Genomic DNA, 11,765 nt, shown 5'->3' on the forward strand with positions numbered 1-11,765 from the left:
TTGTGCTTGGAAATTCTTGGTCAATATGCATGCTAAATGTGGCATCATCATGAATGCACAAAAATATTTTGATGAGATTTCCATATAGGATGTTGTTCTTGGAATGTGCTAATTGAAAGATATGCCCAACATGGTTGTAAATAAGGAAGCACTAGGCTAATTTTGCAGATGTAAAGTTAAGGCCTCTCCTTGGACATGATCAACATGAGATGAATATAGAAGGGATTATATCCATAAAGATGGTGATTGAAGGGCTCATAGTAGAGAGCATGATGACCAAAAATATTTTGATGAGATTTCCATATAGGATGTTGTTCTTGGAATGTGCTAATTGCAAGAGATGCCCAACATGGCTATAATAAGGAACCGCTAGGCTATTTTTGCAGATGTAAAGTTGGACATGATCAACATGAGATGGATATAGAAGGTATTGTATCCATAAAGATGGTGATTGAAGGGCTCATAGAGAGCATGATGACCAAAAAACTTTTGATGAGATTTCCATATAGGATGTTGTTCTTGGAATGTGCTAATTGCAAGAGATGACCAACATGGCTGTAATAAGGAACTGCTAGGCTATTTCTGTAGATGTAAAGTTAAGGCCCCTCCTTGGACATGATAGCCATGAGATGAATATAGAAGGGATTGTATCTGTAGGGATGGTGATTGAAGGTCTCATAGAGAGCATGATGATCACATGTCTTAAAAAGATCTTAGCCATCTCCTTGGAAATCAACTTTAAAAGGTACACACAGAGATAACAGACGGTGACAAGCACACATAGAATAAAGTGTTCATGTTTCTGCATGGATATAAACAAACCCTTGAATGCAATCAAATCAAAACTAGGGGGAGCAATAGATTTGTCAAGATGTTTAAGGATAATTTCAATTTGTAGGATCTCCTCTTAGTCATCAAACTCTGGAGGGTCCTCTTCAATGGGTCCATTGGAGACGTACCCTTAAATGGCTTACATAGATCACACGAAATGCATTATGTATGTGCCAATGCTCAGGTAACTTGAATTTGTAGGATCTTCTCTTATTCATCAAACTCTAGAGGGTCCTCTTCAATGGGGTCCATTTTAGGCGTACCCTTAAATGGCTTAAGTAGATCACATGAAATGCATTATGTATGTGCCAATGCTCAGGCAACTTGAGTTTATAAGTTTTTGTATCATGGATTGTTTTTGAAATCTAGAATGGACCATAGTACCTCTTAGCGAGTTTAACATAGGACTTTTGATATCTTGTGGGTTTGCCTTGCTAGTTCTTGCTTGTCTTTTGAGATATATGGTCCTTATGGAATTTAAGAAAAACCCTTTCTTCTTTCTTAAGAACTAAAGGTCTTCTATGCTTATCAACAGTTCTTTTTGGCTTTTTCTATGATGTTTGAATATAGTCTTTTATCTTTTGAAAAGCTATCTTAATATGACACACATTTTCATCATCTACAAATATCTTTTGATGTATTTTTAAGATAGATGGAGGCTTGGGATGGCCTTTAATTATTTCAAATGGAGACTTGCCTATAAAATTTTACACCGTGTTATTGTGTGCAAACTCTAGCAAAGATAAGTATTTCTCCCATAAATTATCTTTGTCCTTCTCACCAACATATTTTTTGAGAAGAGCAAGAATTATCAAATTTTTTATTTCACTTCATCCATCCCCTCCAAAAGGCATGTCATATATGAATCTCTATCAAAGATTGTTAAACTTGGTATATCATGGTACTTAAAAATTTGTGAAATGGACAAAGTAGCCATGTGATGTAATTTAATAATATTTTATCACATGAATAAAATGAGCATAGTTACCAAATCGATCATCCACTATCAAAATGCCAATATTTGTATGTATGGACTTTGGCAAGCCAAAGATAAAGTCCATATAAATTCTCTCCCATGGAATTTTTGGGATTAAAAAAGTTTGCAACAATCTAGGCACCTTTGTTACCATATATGTAGTAGTGATGTGTATGAACACACTTAGGACTATTGGGACACTTTTTCCCTCACTAGGAGGTTTTTTCCCGTGCATTGTATATATGCCCATCATTGTAGGGCTTACTTATCCTTCTATTTGTGCATTAATAAATACACTCTCTGTTGCGTGTGCATCCTTGAAACCCTAAAGACAACGTTTGCTATCAGAGCAGGTTGGATCGTCCCATGCATAGTCACAACATTTCCAACACCCCCTTGCTCACTATCTACAATTGGGGTGAGCTTTGGTGAGCATCAAAAGATCAATTAATACTTTGAGGAAGCTTGTAGATCTAGGTATAGTACTCAAAATTTTGATTCAAGCTCACTTCAGTGTCCATTTTCACTATATCCAATATCGTGTGAGCAATTTCATCCTTTTGTGAAGATTTTTTGTTACTGCAATTTTCTATAGAATAGGTCCCTTACATTCCTCTTTGAGTTGTGCTACATAGCACATAGTATTCCTAAATTGTTTTTCCTCTTTTGGAGCAGTTTTTACATCAAGTGTAGTCACTCATCATGGTTGACAAAAACACATATGTTTTCAAGATGTTTGTTGTTGAGGACAAGATGGATGTGGATAACTACCCAATGTGGGCTTACATGATGACACATGTTCTTATGTCAAAGGGAATTTGGAACGTTGTGTATGTCATTGATGTACGTACGCCTTCTATAGATACATTCTTTGTTGAGGATGTTGCAAGTTCTAAAAGGTCTGTTGTTGCTAGAGTTGTTTTTCCTACAATCGAGCAATTGCGTTGGGATGTTAGAGATGCACATGATCATGCATTGATTACATTATATGTGAAGCACACTATTAATTCTCACATTCACTTAGCAAAGTCAACAAAATAGGCTTGGGATACTCCGATTGCTCTTTATTAAAGTTGCAATGAAGTTAAAAGTGCATTGTTGCATAAAGAGTTGGAGTCAAAGATTATGCAAGATGAAGATGACATGGACACTTTCCTTGTTGGTATCAAGGATATTAATGAGTAACTTATTTCTGTAGGTGAAGTTTTTTATAGCATTTCACTTGTGCAGAATGTTCTTGATGCGTTGCCAGATTCTTACCAGATTTTTGCTAGTACTTAGGAAACTTTCAAGATATCAAGTTTGATACATTTTGCACATTGCTATTACAAGAGTCACTTTTGATCAAGAAAGAACATGGCTAAAATTCATGCAGTTGAATAGGCTTTTGTTGCTGCTTAAAGAAAGGTGGTAATAGCAATGGAGCCATGTCTGATGGTTCTTTAGTGAGGAGGCAGATCACTTGTTTGAAATGCTTTTGTTGGAAGCAAATTATTTAGGAATTTTGGCCATTATTCCAAGGATAATGATCACGTGATAAAGAAATTTTCTAAGTTTAAAGCAAAAGAGGCAAACAAGAAAGATATTGGATCCACTACAAGCAAAACTATTGTGTAAACTCTTCTAGAAATAGAGATTGTAATATTGATATAGATGTAGAGTGGGAATTTAGTACAAAGTGTACTTATGATCCTTCTGTCCATGATGCATGTATGTTTGTTGTTGTAGAATCAAATGTTTGGTACTTTGATAGTGGTGTTACAAAGCCCATTCCTTCACATCATGACATGTTTACCTCTCTCAAGGATGTCTCTCAGGAGAATATGGTCACTTGTGTCAACAATGTTGTTAGGAAATAGGGTGTAGCTAAGTAGATAATAGAGTAGTTTAATTAATGGAGAGAGATAATTTTCACACACAAGAGATTATAGAGTATATATATATATATATATATATATATATATATATATATATAGAGAGAGAGAGAGAGAGAGAGAGAGAGAGAGAGCACATGATATATGTGATTCACCCAATGTGGGCTACATCCACGAGAAAGCAGCCACTCAATGGCTTTAGTGCTTCAAACTAGAAGTAGATTACAAAGGGATTATACCCTTTATGGAGCTCCCACCTTGCTTCAATATCACTACCTCACATACACCTTGTTTCATCAACTTCACTATGCACCACAATACATTTTGTGTGTAGAAGAGGCCTCCTTTTATAGGCCAAAAGGGTTGCCCTCTCTCATGAGAGGGAGCCGTGTGTAGCTACCCTTGTGTAGACAAGTCCAAGTTGGATTCTCCAATGTGTCCATGTGTGGAAGCCCTTAAGAAGACAATTCTACCTTGAAATCAGCCACTGGCAATTGAATTTGGCTGCTGGTCACTGACCATTGATTTCTGACCACCAACCAACCGACCAATCACCAGTCATTTTTTGACCACTTTTAGATCACTATCCGGCCATAATATTTCGGTGTGAATTTTTGGTTTTTTGGCGAGTGATTTTTCTTTAAGCACGATTGCTTCTCCTCACAATGGGGGCCTTACAAATGTATGTTTTTAATACTAAAAATTACAAAGAGTAAATTAGGCTCCATATCTAACAATCTCCCACTTGGAGACTAATCTGCACACCAAACTTGTGACCGATTTCCATCCTAGCTTCTTATCCTTGAATGCCGATTGAAGATGAGCAAAGTCTCAACTTCTTCTTGTTGACTACCTTTTCAAACATGTCTGCAGGATTTTTAATTGTGTGCCCCTTTCCTAGCTTTAGATGTCCCTCTTCCAAAAGAGTGCGTAGGAAGTGATATCTCATCTCAATGTGCTTTGTTCTAAGTGAAAGGCTGAATTCTTTGCAAGATGAATGACACTCTGACTATCAATGTACAAGATACAATTGTCTTGCTTGTATCCAAGATCCTCTAAGAATATGTGAAGCAACATAATCTCTTTGCTTGCCTTCCTCATTGCTACATATTCTGCTTTCATGGTAGAAAGTGAGACCACTTTATGTAGCTTTGAAGCCCAACTTACTGTTGTGCCTCCAACTGTGAAAACATAGCCAATAGTGCTCCTTCGAGTATCTGCATCGGCATACCCTTGCAAGAAAATATAAGTGCCTCCAAAATGCAAAGCGTTTGTTGTTGTCCCTCTTAGATACCTAAGTATCTAATTTACAGGTTGTCAATGCTCTTTACCTGGATTGTCCATCAATCTACTTACAACTCCCACTACATGTGAAATATTTGGCCTTGTTCAGGCCATAGCATACATTAGAGAACCTACCGCTACAACGTATGAAAATTTATACATATAGGCCATCTTCTCTTGTGTCTTTGGACACATATCCTTGGTTAGTTTAAAGTGACTAGCCAAAGGTGTAGAAATCAATTTTGCATCTTGCATTGCAAACCTTTCTAGTACCTTCTTGATGCAACCCTCTTGAGATAGCTTTACTATCTTCTTCGTCCTGTCCCTTGATATCTTCATACCTAGTAAAAAGATTTATCCAGCTCCTCTTTTAGGTCTTTGATGTCCTGCATATTAGCACTTGCAATGAACCTGTCATCAAAATATATCGTTAGGATGACAAAATTACCATCTCCCAAATTCTTTGTGTAAATGCAGTGATCTGAGTTGCATCTCCTAAATCCGTGATCCAGCATCCATCAATCAAACTTCAAGTACCAATGTTTTGATGCTTGCTTTAGACCATGCAAGCTTTTATTTAATCTGAAAACCATTTTATCCTTACCCTTTACTTCATACCTCTTTGGCTGAAGCATATAAATTTCCTCCTCCAAGTCACCATGAGGGAATGCCGTATTTACATCATTTGCTCAAGCTTTAAGTCATGAGAATCCACAAGGCTTAAGACAAAGCGTAATTGAGCTCATTTTTACAAAAAAAGAAAATACTTCATTGAAGTCATACCTTTCTTTTGTGAAAACCCTTTTACCACAAGCCTGGACTTGTACCATTTCTTCCCACCTTCTTCTTTATTCAGCTTGTACACCCAATTGTTCTGTAGTGCCCGCTTACCTTTAGGCAACTCTACAAACTTCCATGTTTGGTTTTGTGATGTAATGAGTCCATCTCCACTTGCATGCTCTTCATATATTCTTCTTTGGATTTGTGTTGCATAGATTTTTTGTATGATTTTGTCTCTCTAAAATCTAAGATCAAGAGATGGTTGAAGGAAGGAAAAAACGTTTCTGGAGGTCTACTTACTCGTGTAGATCTTTAAGGTAGAGGTTGAGGCTCCTCATTTGGTTGAAGTTGTTGCACGTTGTCACTGCTTACACTCCTTGAGTCTTCACATCATCAAGCTCCATGTACTCATCACGTGAATCTTTTGTTTTTTTTCTTTCCAAGTATGTTTTGTATATTTTTTTGTTCATTGAAAATTACATCCCTACTTCTAAAGATTTTACCATCTTCATGATTCCATAGGTGATACCCAAAGTCAGCTTCTCCATAGCCAATGAAGAAACACTTTGAACTTAGGCTTCTATCTATGTGCATGAAAGCCTCACACCCAAACACTCTGAGGCATGCATAATTCACTGGTTTACATGTCCATGCCTCTTTTGAAATTCCCTCATCCAATGCCATTGAGGGTGATTGATTGATTAAGTACACATACCTACTTACTGCTTTTGCCCAAAGCTCAAGTGGTAGACCTGCATGTAGCTGCATGCTTCGTGCTTACTCCATGATTGTTTTGTTTATCCTTTTTGAAATGCCATTTTGTTGAGGTGTCCTTGGGGTTGTCCTTTGCCTCCGAAATTGCTAGAAAAAAAGCTTTCAAAATCTTGGCTTCTCCATCTTCCAGTGTTGGTAGTTTTTGCCATTGAACTTCTTGATCTTGAGCTTAACTTCCTCCACCATTACTGCCACTCAATTCAAGGAATCCTTTCCTTGTTATACTTTGTCTATGAGAAAACCGTGCTTTGATACTAGTTTTTAGGAAATAGGGGGAGCTAAGTAGATATTAGAGTAGTTTACTTAAAAAGAGAGAGATAATTTTCACACACAAGAGATTATAGAGTAGAGAGAGAGAGAGAGAGAGAGAGAGAGAGAGAGAGAGAGAGAGAGAGAGAGCACGATGTACGTGGTTCACTCAATGTGGGCTACGTCCATGGGAAAGAAACCACTCAATGGCTTTAGTACTTCAAACTAGAAGTAAGTTACAGAGGGATTATACCCTCTATGGAGCTTCCACCTTGCTTCATTCTCACCACCACACATATACCTTGTTTCATCAACTTCACTATTCACCACAATACATTTTGTGTGTAGAAGAGGCCTCCTTTTATAGGCCAAAAGGGCTGTCCTCTCTCATGAGAGCCAACCGTGTGTAGCCACCCTTGTGTAGACAAATCCAAGCTGGACTCTCTAATGCGCTCATGTGTGGCCGCCCTTGAGAAGACAAGTCCACCTTGAATTCGACCACTGGACACCAGCCATTGACTTTCGACCATAGACCACCGGCCAATCGGCCAACCGACTAGTTGTTTTTTGACCACTTTTCGATCGCTGTCCGGCCATAAGATTCCGACAAAAAAGAATATTCTGATAAATTTTTGGTTTTTTGACGAATGATTTTTCCTCACGCACGATGGCTTCTCCTCGTAACAGAGACCTTACAAATGTGCATTTTTAATACTATAAATTACAAGGGGTAAATCAGGCTCCATCCTTAACATATGCCTCTTATCTAGTCAAGGGATTTGAAAATATTGTGCTAACTAATTGTCAATGTCAGCTCTTTTACACTTGTTGATGCACTTTATATACCACGGATAAAAAATAACCTTTTATTTGTATCTACATTTGCAAAACTTTGTCTTGTTGTCAAATTTGTGGATGATAAATGTATAGTTCATGATCTCAGTTTTGGTAATGAGATTGTTGCATCTGACATTTTTTGTCATGGAATGTATAAGCTCACTTTGTATGACAAGTATGTGTAGAATATTTCAAATGTAGTTGTTGATTCAAAGGCTGTTTCAGATGCTTAACTTTGTATAATTTTTTGGGCATCTGAATTTCACTAGTTTGCTGCTATTGCATAAATATGATCTGGTTCCTTATTTTCCACCTCTTGAAGCACCTTTTAATCATGTTTGTGAAGGCTATATTTTGGGTAAGATATAACATTTAATGTTTTCAAAGTATGGTTCAGTAAGGGCTACATGTAGGTTACAACTTATGCATAGTGATGTTTGTGGGCATATGCAAACTCCATCCTTGAGTAATTACCTTTTCTTTGTGACTTTCAATGTTGATTAATCTAGGCATGCATATGTGCTTAAAGGTAAGTCCAAAGTGAATATGTGTTTCAAGTAATTTTTGGTCATGGCTCAAAATGTCTCTAAATGTATTATGGACACCCTCTGTTTAGATTGAGGAAGGGAGCATATATCTCATGAATTTAATGTATTTCTTGCTAGTTAAGAGATAAAACACCAATGTACAATTCTATATACACCACAAAAAGATGGTGTTGTTGAAAGAAAAAACAGGTCGCTTATGGAGATGGCATGATGTATGGTCAAGAGTCAAGATTTGATGCATTTGTTTTACCTTGAGGTTGTCATTTGTGCCACTTATGTACTTAACAAGTGCCCTACCAAAGCTATTCTATGACTCCTTATGAAGCATGGCATGATAAGAAGCCATTTGTTGATCACAAGAGCCTTTTTGGTTATTTAGCTTGTGCTTTGGTGCCACAAACACAACATGCATTTTTGTTGGTTATAGTCCTGAAAGAAAAGGTTAAAGGTTATACCATCTGCAAAAAAAAAGTATCTTGGTTTTACAAGATGTTGTATTTGTGGAAGATTCTATTTAGCCTTTGTTATCATGTACCACAGATAGTAATGTAAGCTCCCATGACATTTATGACACTTTGTTGCCTCGTTTTAATGATGGAAACTTGAATGTAAGTTCTAATGAGGCACATGGACATCTTGTGGGGGTTTTTGAAAATATTATGAATTAATCTACTACTAATGCGGATGTACATGATGTACTTGATGTGGAAAGGGTTGATAATGAAGAGGCTAGAGTTTTACCAAATGGCTGGTGCATACTTTGCATGTCTGTAAATTGGATGCACCTATGTCTAATTGTACTTGTTCAAGTTCTTGGATGGATTTCTTTGTGTCAAGCAAGATACATAGAAACATTATGTTAACCCTCACGGCTCACGGACACCCCATCACCTACGACGGATGTGTATTATGTATTTGGTAGAGTCAGGTACCGGGCTTGTCGGACCAATAGGAAAAGGGTAAGAGTGATCGCCGATGAGAGGCGCACTCTAACCGGGACATTCAAGGGATTAGTTGGCTAAGCATGGGCGCCCAAGTGTGAATGAGGTGAGCTCATATAAAAGCAAACTAAACCTAAAATTCACTCATTCTCTCATTTGTGCAATAGAAGAGTGCTCTTGCTCCATTTCCATCTCCATCTTCTTCTTCTTCACCTCCTTGTGTGTGTGTGTGTGTGTGTGTATGTGAGAGAGAGAGAGAGAGAGAGAGAGAGAGAGAGAGAGAGAGAGAGAGAGAGAGAGAGAGAGAGAGAGAGAGAGAGAGCGATCGAGCATTGCGGCGGCACGACGGCGGTGAAGCGGTTGAGCACGACATAGCGGCGTCTCCTTCTTCTTCGCGGCGAGGAATCCTCGACGGCAGGAGCATAGAGCGGTGAGTGACACACCATTGCCCTCTTTTGAGCTTACTAGTTAAGCTAGTTGTGTGCTTGTAGCCGTCTATGGCTCGCACACAGTGTTAGGCAAGGCCCTTGCTTCGACAGTGCGGCAAGGAGCGCACATTTTTGGCGCCGCTGCCGGGGAATCGCCTTGTACTAAGCCCAAGAGGCACTTTGTGCTTCTCCTATGAGTTGTTTGTAGTAGGAAAGAAGAGGAAGAGGAAGAGGAATGATTTGTTTTTCTGTAAGTTGTTAATTTCTGTGTTGTCTACAAGTTCTGTGATTTCTGCATAATGTTGTGTTTTCTGTTTGCACACAGTCTTTGCACAATTAGTAGTCGTTAGCTTGTTTGCAGTGAATGAATAAGTAGGAAGGCAGTTAGCAATTTCTGTTTGCACACAGTTTTCTGTCAAGGTTTGGCTGCACACAGTCTTTGCACAACAAGGTAGTGAGAGAGGAAGTAGGTGGACAGTTAGCTCACTGTCAGTAAGCAGTTAACAGATTAGTCAGTGGTTAGCAGCACTATTAGTAAGTAGATAAGGTAGTGAGCTGTCTGTGAGCTGTTGACTGGGAGGTTAGGTAGGTGAGAGTGTGTGTGGCCAAGAAAGGGTCACCTGAAATATTTAAGCGTGAGTGACTGGGGGGCTATACTAAAATTTTGATCGGGATCGTGATCATTTTCCCAAGCCCAAGCCCAAGCCCAAAAAGCCCAGGCCCAGGCCCAGGCCTCAGTCCTCAGTCTTATGATATATATTAGACTCACTCTTATATATATACCCTACCTCCTCAAGAGGGAATGAGAGCATGTGGGGAAAGTCCTCCACTCTCCTCCCTTCTCTTCCCACTTGCACCCTTAGACTTTCTAATTTGGGCCTAGTTCCCTACTAGAAATTGACGGTTTTAGGGATTCTGAAGGCATAAAGTGACCAAACGGAGGTCTGTAAAGCACGGCACGTCCCTCTAATAGAGACGCTCGTTTTGAGCTATCATACGTTCTATTCTATAGCTGGGTCAGAAAAAAAGGACCAAAAAATAAATAAATAAATAAATAAGAAAAGACTTGGGTTGCAAAACACCCAAAATTACTAGGTGAGAAGCCTTCACGGGCCCTCACTGACACTTCTAGGGGATCCAAGTCATATGAACCTACGCTTTGGACGAGTGTTAGAGCACAAGCATATTGGTAGTGCCTCCATTTACGCGGGCACCCATTATTCCTCCACCCTAGGTTCTGGACCTTCGGCCGGGACTCAAGTTAGCGCGACCCAAGATCCTCATATCGCGTCTAGTGATTCTTCCTCTGACTACGAAGTCATGGAGGGGTATCCTACACCAAACCATGATAGTTCAAGTCAATAAATGCATGCCATGGGCCCACGTCCCGGGTCCAGCGTGTTTAGCCGCTTAAAAGAGACCCTTAGTAGAGCTACTCGCTCCGAACATGCGGTTAATGAAATAAATGAAGGGAGTGGGGAAGTAAATTCTTCATTCATGCCTAAAATGGACCCTATGCTTCTTGAGAGTATGCATGTGAATGTTCCATCCACTGCACCTCCTGATCCTTTAGGACTATCTCCCTCTGAGGTTTTACTACCCGATGGTAGGAGTCTTGCCGAAGTACAAGAGATCGAACGCTATATGTAAGCAACAAGGGAGATGGAAATTGAGAACCTACGAAGGCTAGAACAAAGTCGAGCCCTGAAAGCAAAGGCTCCTATGACAACAATCATGCGAGCTGAGCAACCGAGTGCTCCCAAGGTAGCAGTCACGGAGGGGCAAGCTATGGGGAGCAATAATGCTTCCACTTCAAGGGAAACCTCCAGTACGCCAGGCCTAGATGGGATATTCCTAAACGAAAATTGGGAGTATGACCTACAAGCAGAAGCTTTAACTGATCGGTACACAGGACACACCTATCATGTGGGTTGGTTAGATGTTCTACAATCCACATCGGGTGCTACTAGCATATATGAGCAACAACAGAAAGTCTGTGATGTCCTCCATAGGATTGTCGAGTTAGAAAGACAGAACACAGGGATCAACATGCCTTCAACAGGCCTAATGAGATTCTTGGATACGGGAAAGGCCAACCAACCAACCCTATCACAAATGGAGAATCCCTTAGTGAGCCCCATTGATCCTCCATATGTTGTTTCGCCAGGAGCCTCAGTACAATCTGAGCCCACAAGTGGCAGCTTTACCTTCCCAGATCTAGCTCATCTTTCTCTTAATGACAC

The sequence above is a fragment of the Adiantum capillus-veneris genome, chromosome 10 (genome assembly GCF_014529385.1).
Source record: "Adiantum capillus-veneris isolate H3 chromosome 10, ASM1452938v2, whole genome shotgun sequence".
NCBI lineage: Eukaryota > Viridiplantae > Streptophyta > Polypodiopsida > Polypodiales > Pteridaceae > Adiantum > Adiantum capillus-veneris.